The sequence below is a fragment of the Diadema setosum genome, chromosome 7, assembly GCF_964275005.1.
Source record: "Diadema setosum chromosome 7, eeDiaSeto1, whole genome shotgun sequence".
In the NCBI taxonomy this organism is placed as follows: domain Eukaryota; kingdom Metazoa; phylum Echinodermata; class Echinoidea; order Diadematoida; family Diadematidae; genus Diadema; species Diadema setosum.
The window spans coordinates 38212401-38227606 of record NC_092691.1 but is presented as its reverse complement, the minus strand read 5'-3'; the positions used below and the strand labels follow the sequence as shown (position 1 = coordinate 38227606).

General features: G+C 39.2%; 1 protein-coding gene across 1 annotated transcript in view; it reads right to left on the bottom strand.

Annotated features, from left to right (window-relative positions):
- The window catches only part of LOC140231219 (uncharacterized), a 148367-nt gene that overhangs the window by 34063 nt on the left and 99098 nt on the right, over positions 1-15206 (bottom strand). The window lies entirely within an intron of this gene.

The window sequence follows — 15206 nt, the reverse complement described above, 5'->3', positions numbered from 1 at the left end:
ATTAGAGTACACATTCATCTATTTCGGAAATATCTGGTATCGAGATCAAAATTAAGTTTAACACCAAATTCAATTTCAGTTTTTATTGCATACAGAGATACTATCAAACATAAAAACAAAAACAGAAAAGGGGCAGATCAGGGATTTTCATCGGCAAAATATGACACGGTCATTTATGATGCTCATGAAACTTACTCCATAACAAGCTACCATTTCCTGATGAGTATGTCAACAAAACCACCAAGTCCATTCAGATTCAAAACTGAAATTTTTCATAAAAACATTGAATTACAGTCACCAATGCCCAACTTGGACAACTCAAGAGCAAGACAAGTGTCCCAATAAAGTGACTGTCCTCAATAATAATAATAAAAGAATAAAGCAAAAACTCAGAAATTAACTCATGTACATACTCTGGTACCCAAATACACGCACCAACACATCAAACCCAAAACTTGCACACACACGAATATCACTAGCAAGCTCAGACTGTGTTATGTACTCATATGCATTCATCAAAGAAGGGTGTTTATATTAAATCTTAAAAATGGCAAACTTTGCTTACAATCATAGCATATGTTCAAGAAACATCAACAATATCACAGGCTAGGCCATCTCCCGACATAAGGATTATTGCTTGTAATATGCTCCATTCCGTCAGTCGCTAGTGACAATGTACATGACACAATAAATCTCAAAATGCATCATATTTCTTTGCCAGTTGTTATTATAATGTACAGACACTGTCCTACCTTTTGAGCACAAGATATTATTTTCGTAACAGATCGAACAGTAGAGGTACAGTACTTTGTGCCAATGAGCTTGGTTGCATATGATGCATTGTATGGCACTACATTCTGGACTACTGGTCAATAGGCAAGCAAGTAAAACATATCTGAGCAAGCACAATTTGATTATTGAAATTTAACTATTCTTTGGCTCAGAGAGGCCCAGGTAAGATTTTGACTACAAACTGAAGAAGCATTTTCATATGCGATGACACTTTTAATGTTGTATGATATTTAAAAATGCTTCCGTATTCTAAACTTATCAGTATTAAACCCCACGTGACCGCATGATTCACACTTTTCTTACAAACTTTTAAATATAAAGTAGTTTTTGCAACATACTGTGTGCTTTATTCAACTTTTGCACTTACTTGGGCCACTAACATGTTGGCACTACCAGTGGGTCTGAACATGTTGCAAACTTCACTGACCCACATAGGTGAATAACTTCTAACTGTTTAAAAAGAGGATGGCAATAGTCGTATTCAGTCAGCCATACCTAAATACAGGGTATCTCCGCAAGGTGCCGTATCTCACCAAGAGAGGGCGAAAAGAAACTGCAACCCTGGGACCGCGGTGGGGCAGGACTCCATGACTTCTAGGACCTCTCCTGCTACTAACGAACATCTACGTACAACACTTCAAAAGTCCTCCAGGCTACTCCACAAATGCTGCTTCTCCAAAACAAGCAAAACTACACTAATCTGGTGTGTATTGGAGTTGACAGCACAACACACTCTACGGGGCACCCCCCTAATTCCTGCTAATTTCACACCAGCAGTTCCACAACTAAGCTCAAATATGCAGGAGGAGAGCTCTAGGGCAAAAATGATCCACAACACTCCCTTAACACAGCCGCTCCACTAATGCAGAGAAGGTAGCATTGTCAGCCAGGATATCACAATAGAATGTTGCAAACAAATTAATCTTCGCTGGTTTCTGACAGCCCATAAACGCTGATGAAAATATACATAATGATGAGGAGTTCTCTTCCGCATGCTAAATATACGCATGACTGCCACACAGATTCCTGGTACAGTTCTGTACCACGCATCATCCCCCCAGTGCAATATTGGCACAGTAAATAGAAGCAAGAGAGATGACTGAGCGGAACTGAGTAAACATGGTGCCAGTATTGACATGTGCCTGTATTTTGACAACCATCGCCATTCTATACGCTATCATACCAGTCTTACTGCTCATGGAAGAAACAAACTCCCACCCGCCCCCACCCCCCTTTGTGGACAACTGAATATAACGGTAATATTTTTTGTTCACTTATCAAAGCAAGATTGCCAATCCACAAGAGGCACCAAAAGGAAATTACAATTGGGTTCTTTAGCACTTCAATGCTGACTCCATTCCTACCAGTTTGTTCAATTCTAGCAGTGCTGGATAGATTCATTACAACATCAAGTACCATGTATTTACATCATTAAATGCATCAATCTTCTTCATGCAACAGAGCTCTTTATTACTATTCATGTCGTCTCCAGTGGTTTCAGTCAGAAAACAGCTAGTATGTATCAGACATAGGTTCTGACTTCAGACAAGGTTCAGTTTTGGAAGTGAAATTTCCCGTCCTACATAAATCAAAAATAGTACGAGTATGAACCCTACTGTGCAATAGTTCGGGATGGTCTATGTTTCATCCATTCAACAGGTTATAATAGAAATATGTTTGGTTTCTGGTGATCCCTGTATACTTTCTTGGCATGGTGAAATTGATCACTTTACCTCGCACTCAGAACCACAGAGTGCCCCGCCCCAAGGGGGGAAGCACACACGTTTATGGAGTCTGCTTCATTATAGTATGTGTTCGTCATCCAGAAACCATGGGTTATGGCATGTGGAGATTCCTCTGTACTACACTGAATCTTGTATGTTATCAGAATTGCAGATTATGGGTATAGTCACGCACACAGTCCAGCTCAAGCTTGTGATGAAATACGCCATTCCTTCAGATCCACCAAGTCAGTAAATTACATCTACCTGCTTTGTCAAGTCAAAGACAATAAGAATTACCTTATGGTAAACTTTTAGTCTAAAGTTCTAAATGATGAAACACCACAAACACCAAAAGAAGACAGGTTTCTGAGCATGAGCAAACTGTTCAGTAAGCCCAACTTGCACACACTGCAGCTATTATTTAATAGAATCATACGTCCCTTTTCCTCCTCGACAAATAAATACCTTGTCTACATAGTCACAGCTGATCTTCTTCCCATTCTGTGTTCCCATCATGATGACTTGGTTCTCTGAACTTCCAGGAAGACATTATAAAGACATGTTTGTACATTCATTGTGCTCACTGGCACTCCACTTCAAGAAACATGTTGACCAACAAGTGTAAGTACACTTTCAGCTGCTTACATTAGGGACCTCCCTGCTTACATGCACACAAGCCTGGCAATGTTACTCTGTGACCCTAGGCTGGGTAAGGAGCTCTAGCGTCCGTGTACCATGCCGATCCATCTCTTATGTAATCCTGAATCCACCCTGGACAACCACAGTGACTCTGCACTCTCATTGTGCCCCCCCCCCTATACACACACATACACACACACACACACACTGCAGGGCAAAGCTCTGTTAGTCTCAAGTTCTAGACCTTGTTGTGCAATATCGCAGCATGGGTTCCCAAAGGCACACTGAGATCATGGGAGAAAAAAAGAAAACCTCTGGAATGCAGCCTGCCTTAGGCTATGGCACAAAATTACAATAAGGCCAAGTAAAAAAAGAAACCAGTTTCTCGTCCTCGCGCGCATCGATTTTGGCCGCCGCATCGATTTTTTTACTATTTACTATTTTCAAAATGGCGCTGAAAATAGCAAGAAATTTATAATTCTCGTCCCAGCCCGCTCCCCGCCCGCATCGAATTTCAGTTGCCGCATCGACTTTTTTGATATTTACTATTTTTTCGGCCGCCGAAAAAAAAAAAAAATATCGACAATTCACATACCAATCGTGATTTCTCATTGCTAAATACGCCTTGCGTCCTCTTCTTAGTACAGCTGTAGCTTCTGTAGTGCGTATGTAATATAACGCATGCATTTCTCACTGCGAGCTCGGCAAGAAGGAATGACCCACAAAGCAGTCGAACTGACTGTAGTTGGATGGGCGCGCGGCGGGCCTGGGCGCGGGCTGTGATGTGTACAGCGCACTCGGTACGTTGTGAACGTGATAGCGGCAACATTTTTTTCGAACAATCGCTGATATTCCACGCATATTTCGCGCATTGTTCGTATTTTTCCCCATTTTAAGCGGATGAATTGTACTGTGCATATGCTTGTGAGGATTGTATCGAGTTTGTACGTATACATTTTTATGTCATTGTGACTATGTGCATGTGTGTGCAGTGTCGGAAGGTACGGTGCCAGTGCAGTGGCCCTGCCGGCCGGCCGCGTATGCGTGTCTGTAGCTGTCAGGGTCCCCATCCCCCTGGTCTGTCAGCTGTCTGCACGCACGCATGAACACATTCGAATATGTAGAGGCCCCAACACTCTGCTCTGTAACGTTGCATCTGACGGCGATATACTGAGTGTATATGTACTAGTATTCTGTTTTGAAGAGAATATGAATGCGCTTTTCCAGCAAATGTAGAATTATTAAATGGGTGTATCTACAAAATGAATAACTCTTCCACGGATTCTGGTTTGTCTCGTATATCTGCGGGATACTTTTCTTTACGATGTAAAGTCATGGACACGGCCGTGAGTCGTATCACCTGTAGTGTGGTATACAATCATTCATCATCCAAATGATGAGTGATTATGAAATGTCTTTTTAGAACATGAAGAAACATCTTTAAATGTTTAATGCTATAATGCCATAACAGTATCATTTTGACATCCATGTACCAGCCAGTTTCCAGTTGAATGTGCTACAATTGTACTGTGAAGAGATGCAGATAGGCCTACAGCGCAGCTGCGTGGACACAAAAAGTCACAAACACCAATGATAAATAAAGCAGTGTTTTGAATATCATGGAATTTATTTCAGTCGTACATTTGTTGATAGAGTGTTTTATACCTGTTTCAATTAATAGCACAATATATCGGAATTGCAAGTACACTGGTATCAGAAATGCCATTACAACACTAAATACCAGTATTAAGATGGTCATTTTCCCTTGACATCTGAAGTGGAAAGGAAAAGCAAATGTATTTCTGCATGCGTGAAGTTTCATTTCAAGCATGGTACATATTTATATCTATTTGTTTGAAAATGCACAGAGTGCTGGCAAGACATACACTTGGGACCTGGTCTCTCATAACACAGCTACCGCATACCAGAGTGATATTTCATTTCATGAATTGGATATAGAAAATAGTAAAGCCCTCTCTCGTTACCTTTCTCAGAATTACCGGACGAAAAACACATGTTACTTTCATTTTGACAATCCTCGAAAAAATAGTAAGATATCAAATAGCAAGGACCTCCCTCATCGCCTTGCTCAAAAAACCCGGACGAGAAACTACTTTCTTTTTTTACTTGGCCTAATAAGAAGGAATGAGGATGTTAAATTATGTTTTGGGGGGTTTGGTTTTTGTTTTTGTTTTGTTTTGTTTTGTTTTGCTTTTTGTTTTTTTTAGGTATGAGAAGAAGTTACACAGTAAAGCACAGTAAAGCAGTTTTTCTGACAATTGTGCTGTCATATCACAGTACAAACTTATCACCGGTGGATAAATGACATTTTCTTCCCTCCTAATTTTGTGACACTTAAAGAATCAAAGGACAAGTCCACCTTCATATACATGTAGATTTAGTGAATGCAACAATATTATACCCCTTTCAGGTAATCGCGGTTCAATTATCCGCATCCAAATAATGCGGATGAAGTAGTCAAAATCGCGTTCATATATCCCATGAAGTGCGCACTACTTTTACGAGCACCCATTCATATAATGGTGCGAAGGACGGAGTTATTTGTCATGGTTACGGCGCACGCCTCTATAATGACGTAATGTTTCCGGTGAATATCCTCACGTGTATGCAAACCTCTCGCGCGCTCAAGCTCAGCAATCAGCGGTTGTGCGGGAAATCGACTGACCTTTGACCGAACTGTGGAATGTTAGTGCGGATAAGTCGTAAAACGCGTTCATGTATTCTCGATCTACTCCTCATGCTGCAATTATGCGCATAATAGCAGCATCAAAATAATGCGCACTTTTCTACTCCTCTCCTGTTCATGTAATCGAAATTTTACGACTTAGTGCTCCTATTATCCGCATCCACGATTACCTGAAAGGGGTATTAGTAGAATACATTAGTAAAAGTTTGGGGAAAATCCGACAATCCATTCCGAAGTTATGAATTTTCAAAGCATCTGCGCAGTCATTGCTGGATGAGAAGACTACCACAGTGTATGATGTCACATGCGTACAACGATATAAGGAAAATTAAAAGAGAATTTCACAAAACTTTACATTTCTTCCACTTGTTATCGACATATGTTGAGGGTAATATTATTCCCCCTGCCTTCTGAAAGAGAGTAGTCAAGTGTTCTTTTGTTATGCAAGAAAAATGAAAATATGTTGAATTTTCTTTATTCTTTCTTTATATCGTTGTACACATGTGACATCACAAGCAATAGTAGTCTTCTCGTCTAGCCATGACTGAGCAGAAACTTTAAAAATTCATAACTTTTGAACGGATTGTCCAATTTTCCTCAAACTTTCGCCGATGTGTTCTACTAATATTGCTGCATTCACTCAACCCACATGTCTATGAAGGTAAACTTGTCCTTTAGAATGGTAAGCACATACAAGAGTAAAAAGAGAAAAGTGGGAGCAAAATACTGTCATCGGTGCTTGCATAATCCCTGAAATATTAGTCAGAGAATTGAAAAGTTTTATGTCTTTTATGTCTAAAAATGGAATATTCGGTTCATCAAAAAAGTCTATATACTCATTTGGCACTCTTCAAGATTTTGCAAGACAGCATTTTTTATTTCGCTTTTCACATATTGTTGTCCTGACTACGTATATGTTGGTAAATATCCTAGTAAGATTTTTCCCAAACATCCTTCTTTGAACAATTTTTTTTTTAAAGAAATACTCAAAATTGGTCTTTCTGTGTACAAACATGCCAAGTAAGCAAATAAAAATCATTGTCACAGAAGCAGTGTAGATATTCAGTGACATTTACAAAGAATGTCATGCTGCATGCTTTACTGACATTCAAGAATTTGCAACTTTGCACTTTGTCAGATATGGCCCCAATCAGGGGTAGGTGATGTCACCAAACATCAAGATTGAGTAGGTCCTTTTCAGGTTCCATGACATTTGTTCCTTTGACAACTGCTTCCATGGAATATCTGCATGCTAAGCCAAATATAAAACCTACCCACAAACATAACCCTAACCCTAATCCTAGTCCACACATTAAACTAAACCTAAAACCCTAATGTCACTGGAGAAAATAGGATTGGAGCAATTGCTGCAGGAGCACATGCTGTGTCACCCCTTTTTAGGACCATACTAAACATCCAAGAAAGAATACATGGTATATCATACACCATCAACATACAGTGAAACCACTCACCACTATTAAAAGAAATGATCTACCACCATGGAAACTTTCAAAGAATGTATGCATTACGTACACAATGTTGGTTTATTTAGCATCGACTTTCAATACGCCATTTGGCACAAGTTCTCTATAAATTTAAAAAAAAAGACATGTTTTTGTAATGTGACTCTCGTAAGATAGGGAAAAGCTTTGACATGTTTTCTCAAAAGGTAAGTTACACTGAATATGATATCATACGTACAGTGTAGAATGCACAGCTTATGAGCAGGCCAAAGTCAACAGCTATAACACTTGTCATCACATAATTATGTACTTCTAAAAGGACTGACACAAAAAGGGTGTGTTGAGCTTTGAATCATGGATATTTTCCTCTATCAGTGTACCTCATGTTTCAGTAATATAGTCAATTTTGTTGTGGTTACTATGTCTTCCTTATTCTCATATCCTCATATTTTCAAGAGCCTTTACTGCATATGTTGGTCGGTGCAGCAAACAACTGCTTGTGATTTCAACAGCATTCGTCATCACTGTTCTCCTCTGACATCACAAATTGCTGTCGTCTTCCTATCCAACAATAGCAGTATTAAAACTTTAAATATAAAGACCTTCTAACAGACTGTCATATTTTCCTCAAACTTTACTGTTCCAATAATATTTCTGCATTCATTAAATCCAAGCACCTGATGCATGTATATTGGGTTTCACTCCCTTTCAAGTGTGTGTGTATGTGTGTTTGTTCATGGACCTGTGACTACATGGCATTTGTGTGTCAAAGGCTGCATTTATTATCTTTCACGTGTTTGAAACACGTTTCAATATCATACCCACTATCAAAATGCGATCGCAAAGGCTTTTCGGATCGCGTTTCTCGAGTTGTTGCATTTATCATTACTATCATTAGTCGAGAGGGAGGCCTTGTCACTGCTCAGCTCCATTGCGCAGTTTGACCTAACGAACGGAGATGTGTAGTTAGCAGTGGTTGGCTTGGGCAGGTCTGGGCTACAAATGCATTTCAACTACAACTTAGCATTTATCATTTCCACAGAAATGCTTTTCTAGCTCAAATGTGTTTGCAGTCATACTTTTTCCTGTGTCCTAACCCCATAATCACAACAGCTTCAGGTTTATCAACTGCCCAAATCTTCCTGAAAGTTGTTCGGGAACTTTAATTCTATGCCAACAGTGAGTTGATAATGTATCCAAGAATCATGCATATAAGAGCATGTCACCAGTGAATTGCTATATAGTTCTAAGATTTGCCTTCTGAAGTACTTTGAGTATAAATAATATTTAAAAATGCCACATATACTTTCATACCTACAATACAATGCAAATTGGGACTTGTAAACCAATGTCACAAGTGGTTGAATTCGAGATCAAAAATCATACTGACTGAGCAAGACATAAAGCAGTATCGTCCCTCTTCAGAAAAAAAGACATGATTTTAAACCTTAAAGACAAAATAAAGAGAATTTTCGTCACAGGAGGCAATATTTTCTGTCTGATTTTGCTGAGATTGGATTTCATGTGCAGCTCTGTAAAAGAAATATTTTGCTTAGAATAATTCAAGTGAAAAAATTAAAAGAAAATGAAACTACAGCAACTCTCTGGCAGGACTCAATCATTTTATCAAATATTAATTGTGCAATAATATTCTCAGCATTGACAACTTCTCTTTTAAAGATACAAATGAGCTGCAATAAACTAGTAACCGTCACACTCATTTTACTGTACCGATGTGTGACAAGAGTTTGTAGCACAACCTGCTTGCATTGTGTGTATTAAAGTGTGCCAACAAAACTCAAACTGTGGTCAGTCATTCATGTACACCTCCTGGTTATGTAACAAAACAAAGAAAAAGAGATGAGAGAAGGCAGTGATACATCAATAATTCACGTCCCACTCTCAGCTTTCTGCTCTGGTGTCTATTCATACACACATGGTTGATTACAAGACCAAGGTGTCAGATAATGACAGCACAACCACACCTGTACTACAAAGCAATGCACAACATAAACTATGAAACTGTAAAAGTTTTATACAATGGGCCATGATCACATCTATAGGGCAAATGAATTCCTAAAGTCTGAGTATGGATTACTGGTTCTGGTCTAGTTCTCCTTTTGTTTGTTAAAGTCATAATCTTGGATAGATCCCAAAATATAAACTTTCAGTCAGATAACTTATTAAGCCTATGATTTGAGTTGGTATCTTGATACTAAACAAAAAAAAAAATGTAGCAGCACATTGATTTGTATATTATAATACATCCTTTATGTGGCAGTACACAATAAGTGAATATGACAATGTATGTCATGATTCCTGTATGACAAGCTCCATTTATTCAAATTCATGAAATTCTTCCGTTGAGATGTTTTCATTGCAACTGATTGACAAATTGCCCCACATCGACGTAAATAAGCACTGAATTGATCAGTGTTTTAGTAGTAGCCATGATAAAAAAATCATGGGCATACATACTCGAGCAGGATTCGAACCTACGACCTCCTGATCACCGGACAGGCGTCATCTCCACTAGACCACCGAGCTTTCGCCCGACAGCAAGTGTTGGTTCTAATCCTTATTGCATGCAGCGGGTACTGCTTTGTTATTCAAATTCATGAAATTCTTCTGTCGAGATGTTTTCATTGCAACTGATTGACAAATTGACAAAATGCCCCACGTCGACTTGCTGTCGGGCGAAAGCTCGGTGGTCTAGTGGAGATGACGCCTGTCCGGTGATCAGGAACGTTTTCTAATGTCAAGGGGGTGGGACATCACTGACCCTTGAACACCCCCCCCCCCCCTCTCAACGGTTCGCATCCCCCTCCACCCCCCCCCCCCCCAACATTAGAAAACGTTCTGCAGCCCCTTTAATATCGGGTCTATATTTATGTACATGAATAGTACATATACGTCTGAACCGCCAATAGTACATCACACTGTGACACCTCAACAGCATTTTCTATTCATAAATCGTAAAATATTCAATAACCTCCATGTTTCAAATGCTTTGTTGATCACGGAATTCAAGATTGGGTTCATGTTTTTCTAGTTCCATGAAAAATGAAAAAAATACAACAAATTTAAACCTTTTTTTTTTTGTTAGTTTACTTCCTCAGTGTGCCAGTGTTATATTCGCGACATGAAATTTTCGCACATTGGAGCTGACGGTCTTTTCGCAGCATGAAAATTCAGCGAAGTGCCACTGGCATCTAATGCATTGTTAAGAATCGCACGCATTTGCTTTTGCGAATATTAGCTCCTCACGAATTTGCGAAAGTTTCATGCCCGCAAAATTTTCTGCAAATTGAAATTCAGCATTTATACCATGAAAATGAAAATTTTACAGAGGGCTCCTACTCAAATATCAATGAGTAGGTCCTGAGGGGTCATCTCTCTAAATTTGGTGCTTTTATCCGCCGTGTAACGGTAATCTCAATATTTGACATTAAGCGACCTGACTAATAAGGATTAGAACCAACACTTGCTGTCGGGCGAAAGCTCGGTGGTCTAGTGGAGATGACGCCTGTCCGGTGATCAGGAGGTCGTCGGTTCGAATCCTGCTCGAGTATGTACGCCCATGATTTTTTTTTATATTTTTTTATCATGGCTACTACTAAAACACTGATCAATTCAGTGCTTATTTACGTCGATGTGGGGCAATTTGTCAATCAGTTGCAAGCTCCATTTATTTCTCTCTACAAATATTTTTTAATTTGTTTCGAAATAAACTGGACCAAATCAAATGGAATGAGGAGAATCAAATGACATAAAGATAAAAAAAGGAACTAAAAGTGTGTACTACACTATGCAGGGTTCCCCTGTGGAGAAAAGTTACTATTTCCCTTGTATATAAAAATGGACTCTTCGCACTCATCTTTTTGCACATCTTATCATAGCGGTCAGTAGAAACATTACAAAGGCAATGAAGCAATGATACACACTGCTTCCAATTTTGTAAATGAACCACTCATCCTAGACATGAAGTAAATAGTGGTGCAGAAGAATGTGAACCCTACACAAACATGCAAGATATGCATAAATCTGCATGCTTATCAATAGTCAAAAGAAATGCAGCTTGCTCTCATCTCGTTCACATATCTTCAATAGCAATGTACATGGGATTCCCACAGTGACTAGCAGTAGGTCCATTCTTGTTGATAAGCATCCATGCAGTGTGAAATCAGCAACTTTTTCCAGCAACTTTGTGAATGAAGTGTGACACATTGTGGGAGCCGGGCGCCTTTGAATGTCTCTACAGATAAATGGCGCCATATAAATGCTGTTTCATCATCATCAGTAACAATCGCAGCATGAAACTTTTGTAAATTGGAGCCAACAACCTTTTTTGTGGCATGAAACTTTTGCGAATTGCTGACTGTGAAAAAATTATGAGTACATGTATATTACATGTACTAGATTGCACAGACAAGGACTTTCATGTGTATTCTATGTTCGTATATCGTGGCTCCTCGCGAAATTCATGAAAGGTTCATGGATGCAAAAATTTCTGGTTTAACAGTATGATGATTTAATGCATTAGTTTTATCGCTGCATTTCCACCTCCAATATCTGATAGGGAAGCATGTCAGAACTATGGTTAATGTTTCACTAAAATGACCGTCCCCAGACTTCCTTGCAGTGTGGACTTTGGCATGTCACTAGCACCGTGAAGACGCCACACTGGTGTACATACTTGCTGACTCACGAGAGTTGCGTCACAGACTCAAGTATCTTGTGACATTGATGATGACATTGAGAAGCGAGGGATTAACGCTGACGCGAATTAACGGGATACAAATCTCGAGATGTGCATCGAAATCCAAGTCTCAGGATTTTTGCCTGTGTGGATGTAAAAATCCCGGTGAATAGCATGATGAGCATTGCGATCCAAAGCCCAAGAAATCTTGCTATTATTTCAAACCCATTGCAGTAATTTGAGAAATAGTGCAATGATTAATGCACACCGTAATATGAGTGAACACCAGAGAAAAGAAAATCTTCAGATTTTTTCATTCCATCATTCAAAACACACATGACTGAATAGCGCACAAACAGGAAGTCAGCTGGGTCACCATTTCAGTAGATTTCAGGAATGCACACTTTGGTCGACAAATTGTGACGACTGGCAATTAGCAGGCTATTTTTGTCCATCTGAACGAGTGCAAAATATTTTGAGATCTCTGGATTGCAATTGTTATCCCGCTGTTTTGTCAGTGTCAATGCCACCTTTAAAACCAAGATAGAGACAGAAAGACAGAAGGGGGGGTAGAAGGATACTACAAAGGGTGTGTTTATGCTCAATTTGCGAAGGCAGAATCAGCGTTTTGAAACGCTGATTCAAAACGCTGATTCAAAATGCCGTTCACGAGAGCACTGTTTATGCTCACTTTCTTCGAGTCCTGGAAAGAGCGTTTGCGATTGCTTCGCTGACCTCAGCAGAGGCAGGTCAAATTGGGGCACGCGCTGCGATCGGTGGCCTGGCCTGGGAGAGAAACTGGGAAAGACATGCGTATGCACAGTACATGGGAAAACTGCACAGGCAAGGGTAGCTGGCTGGCTGGGCGCGCACTTTTTCACGTGAACCGGAAAGGCGTTTAGATGACGTCACTCTAAATGCGTTTAGAAACGCTGTTGCGTTTATGCTTCCCCGTCAAACGTGATTAGTCAGAAACGCCGATCGTAAACGCACCTTTTTGTGTGTTTTGGATCGCGTTTTGAATCAGCGTTTCTATCAAAGTAAGCATGAACGCAACACTAGACCAACAGCGTTTTGCACTTTAATCATGTTTCAAAACGCTGATTCTGGCCCGCAAAGGGGAAGCATAAACACGGCCAAAGTGACTTCTTGGAACACAGATCATTTTGCTTTCGACTTTCGACAAACAAAATAGATCATAAAACCTGGTAAGGTTCAGTCAGACAGATCGCTCAGTCTCCAGTGATCGGTCATGAATAGCAACCACAAAGACACACACACGGATTTCTGCCTTGCTTTAACACATTATGACTGTATAGTGGCCACTGTCTTTATCATGTAAATAAGATTACAAATGACTGAGAAACATATTCTTCTTTAACCCATTAGTCACTGAAATGCCTGAAACCGCCTAGTTTGCAGGCACAAACCCTTGTTGGTCGTAAAGGAGTCTGCGCCAAGACTACTACATGCACCACTTTGGCACTGTCCCATAGGCCCTGTGTTGAAGCCTCTCCCAACAAGGGTTTGTACAACCTTTGGGTCCATAAACACCTTTTCATGTTTATTGGGCGGAGCTTCACTCTGAGAGGATTGTCATGGTAACCGTGATTGACATGTCCTATGGGGGGCTGTCTGGCTGACCCCCACTGAGATAAAGGTCAACCTGAGTAGAAAGCCAGATGGTGGTTTTAACTGTTATGTAAGACTTGGGATGTACATGTACCACCTCCTTGCACATAAGGAACCAAGGCACATATTCCAGCCATTCCCTTTCTGCATGGAGGTGGGAATCTCTTTCCACCTCCCTGCTTTCGGTTTGTTTCTTCTTTTCTCACTTTTTAAGCTCTCACTAGATCTTACTCTTTCTTTGTCTGTCTACTCTTCATAATTACCGAATCATGTCAAGACCAACATGATTTTCCCTCTATTTTCACCTTTCTCTCAAATCTCTTTGTGAAAGAAATACTAAATAAATCATTCTCTGTTTTTGTACATTGAAAACACATTCCCCATTTGCATGAAATATCTGAGCAAGTTTGTAGTTGTTTTTTTTTTTTAAATGTATCAGTCTACCTAACATGTATAGTTTTTTTTTTTTTTGGGGGGGGGGGCCTCTGGAGTACATATTTATGTAATGTGTCATATTTAAACTCCTTCTTTCATATTTCTATTATTTCATGAAGAGCTAAAAACATACCTAAATCTTAATCAAGATTATACCAAACTATATGTCTTTACGAGCCTAACCTTTATCTGTTTAAAAAGAAATAAGTAGCTTTGTATGTGACATTCTGATTTAATGCGAGTCTACATAAAACCTTAATTCACCTATTTATGCATAGTGCCTGCTTATCATGCATTTCGTCAAATTTGCCTACTCGAACTTTGATAATAAATGTACCAAGGCTTATTCATCTACAGTAATAGATTACTATACTTTATGATTTGATGACCTTTCCCTTCAGGCCTACGTAATTTCTTGCTCGTGCTATTGCTATTATGTGAGGTACATGTACCAACATATACATGATTTCAAGTTTTCAAATTCTCAACGAAATACTTGCCAATAGACCCATAGGAGCTGAGATATAAAATTAGGTAACCTGGATCAATCCATTCAAGTAAAAATCTGACACCAAAGTCAAATTTGTAATTGTCATGCATTCAAACTGTTTCTTACAAATATTGTGGATAATATTATAGAGCTTAATAACAAAGTTATGAATTTTTAAAGTTATAACTTTTTCTTTATCTAACTTTCCCTAAACTGTCACTGATATGTTCTAATCGCTGAATTCTCTCAATCCACATGTATTTCAATGTGAATTTGTCTTTTACAATATCATCAAAATATTTCTTGCGATTGTTTGATAATTCTATAAAACAGTGTTGCATTGTCATAAAGCCATGAAAGCATAACTGAAGTAATGTTGTAATGCTTTCGAGGAGTAAAAGAAAAGAGATAATATATATTTTGATGATATCGTAAAAGTGATATGTACAGTGCAAGTTCACGTTGACATACATGTGGATTGAGAGAGTTCAGCAACATTATTAGAACATATCAGCATGGACCTAGTAGGTCCATGATATCAGTGACAGTTTGAGGAAAATTAGATAAAGAAAAAGTTATGAATTTTTGAAGTTTCTATAGCCAGGTCAAAATATCAAGGTCCCAC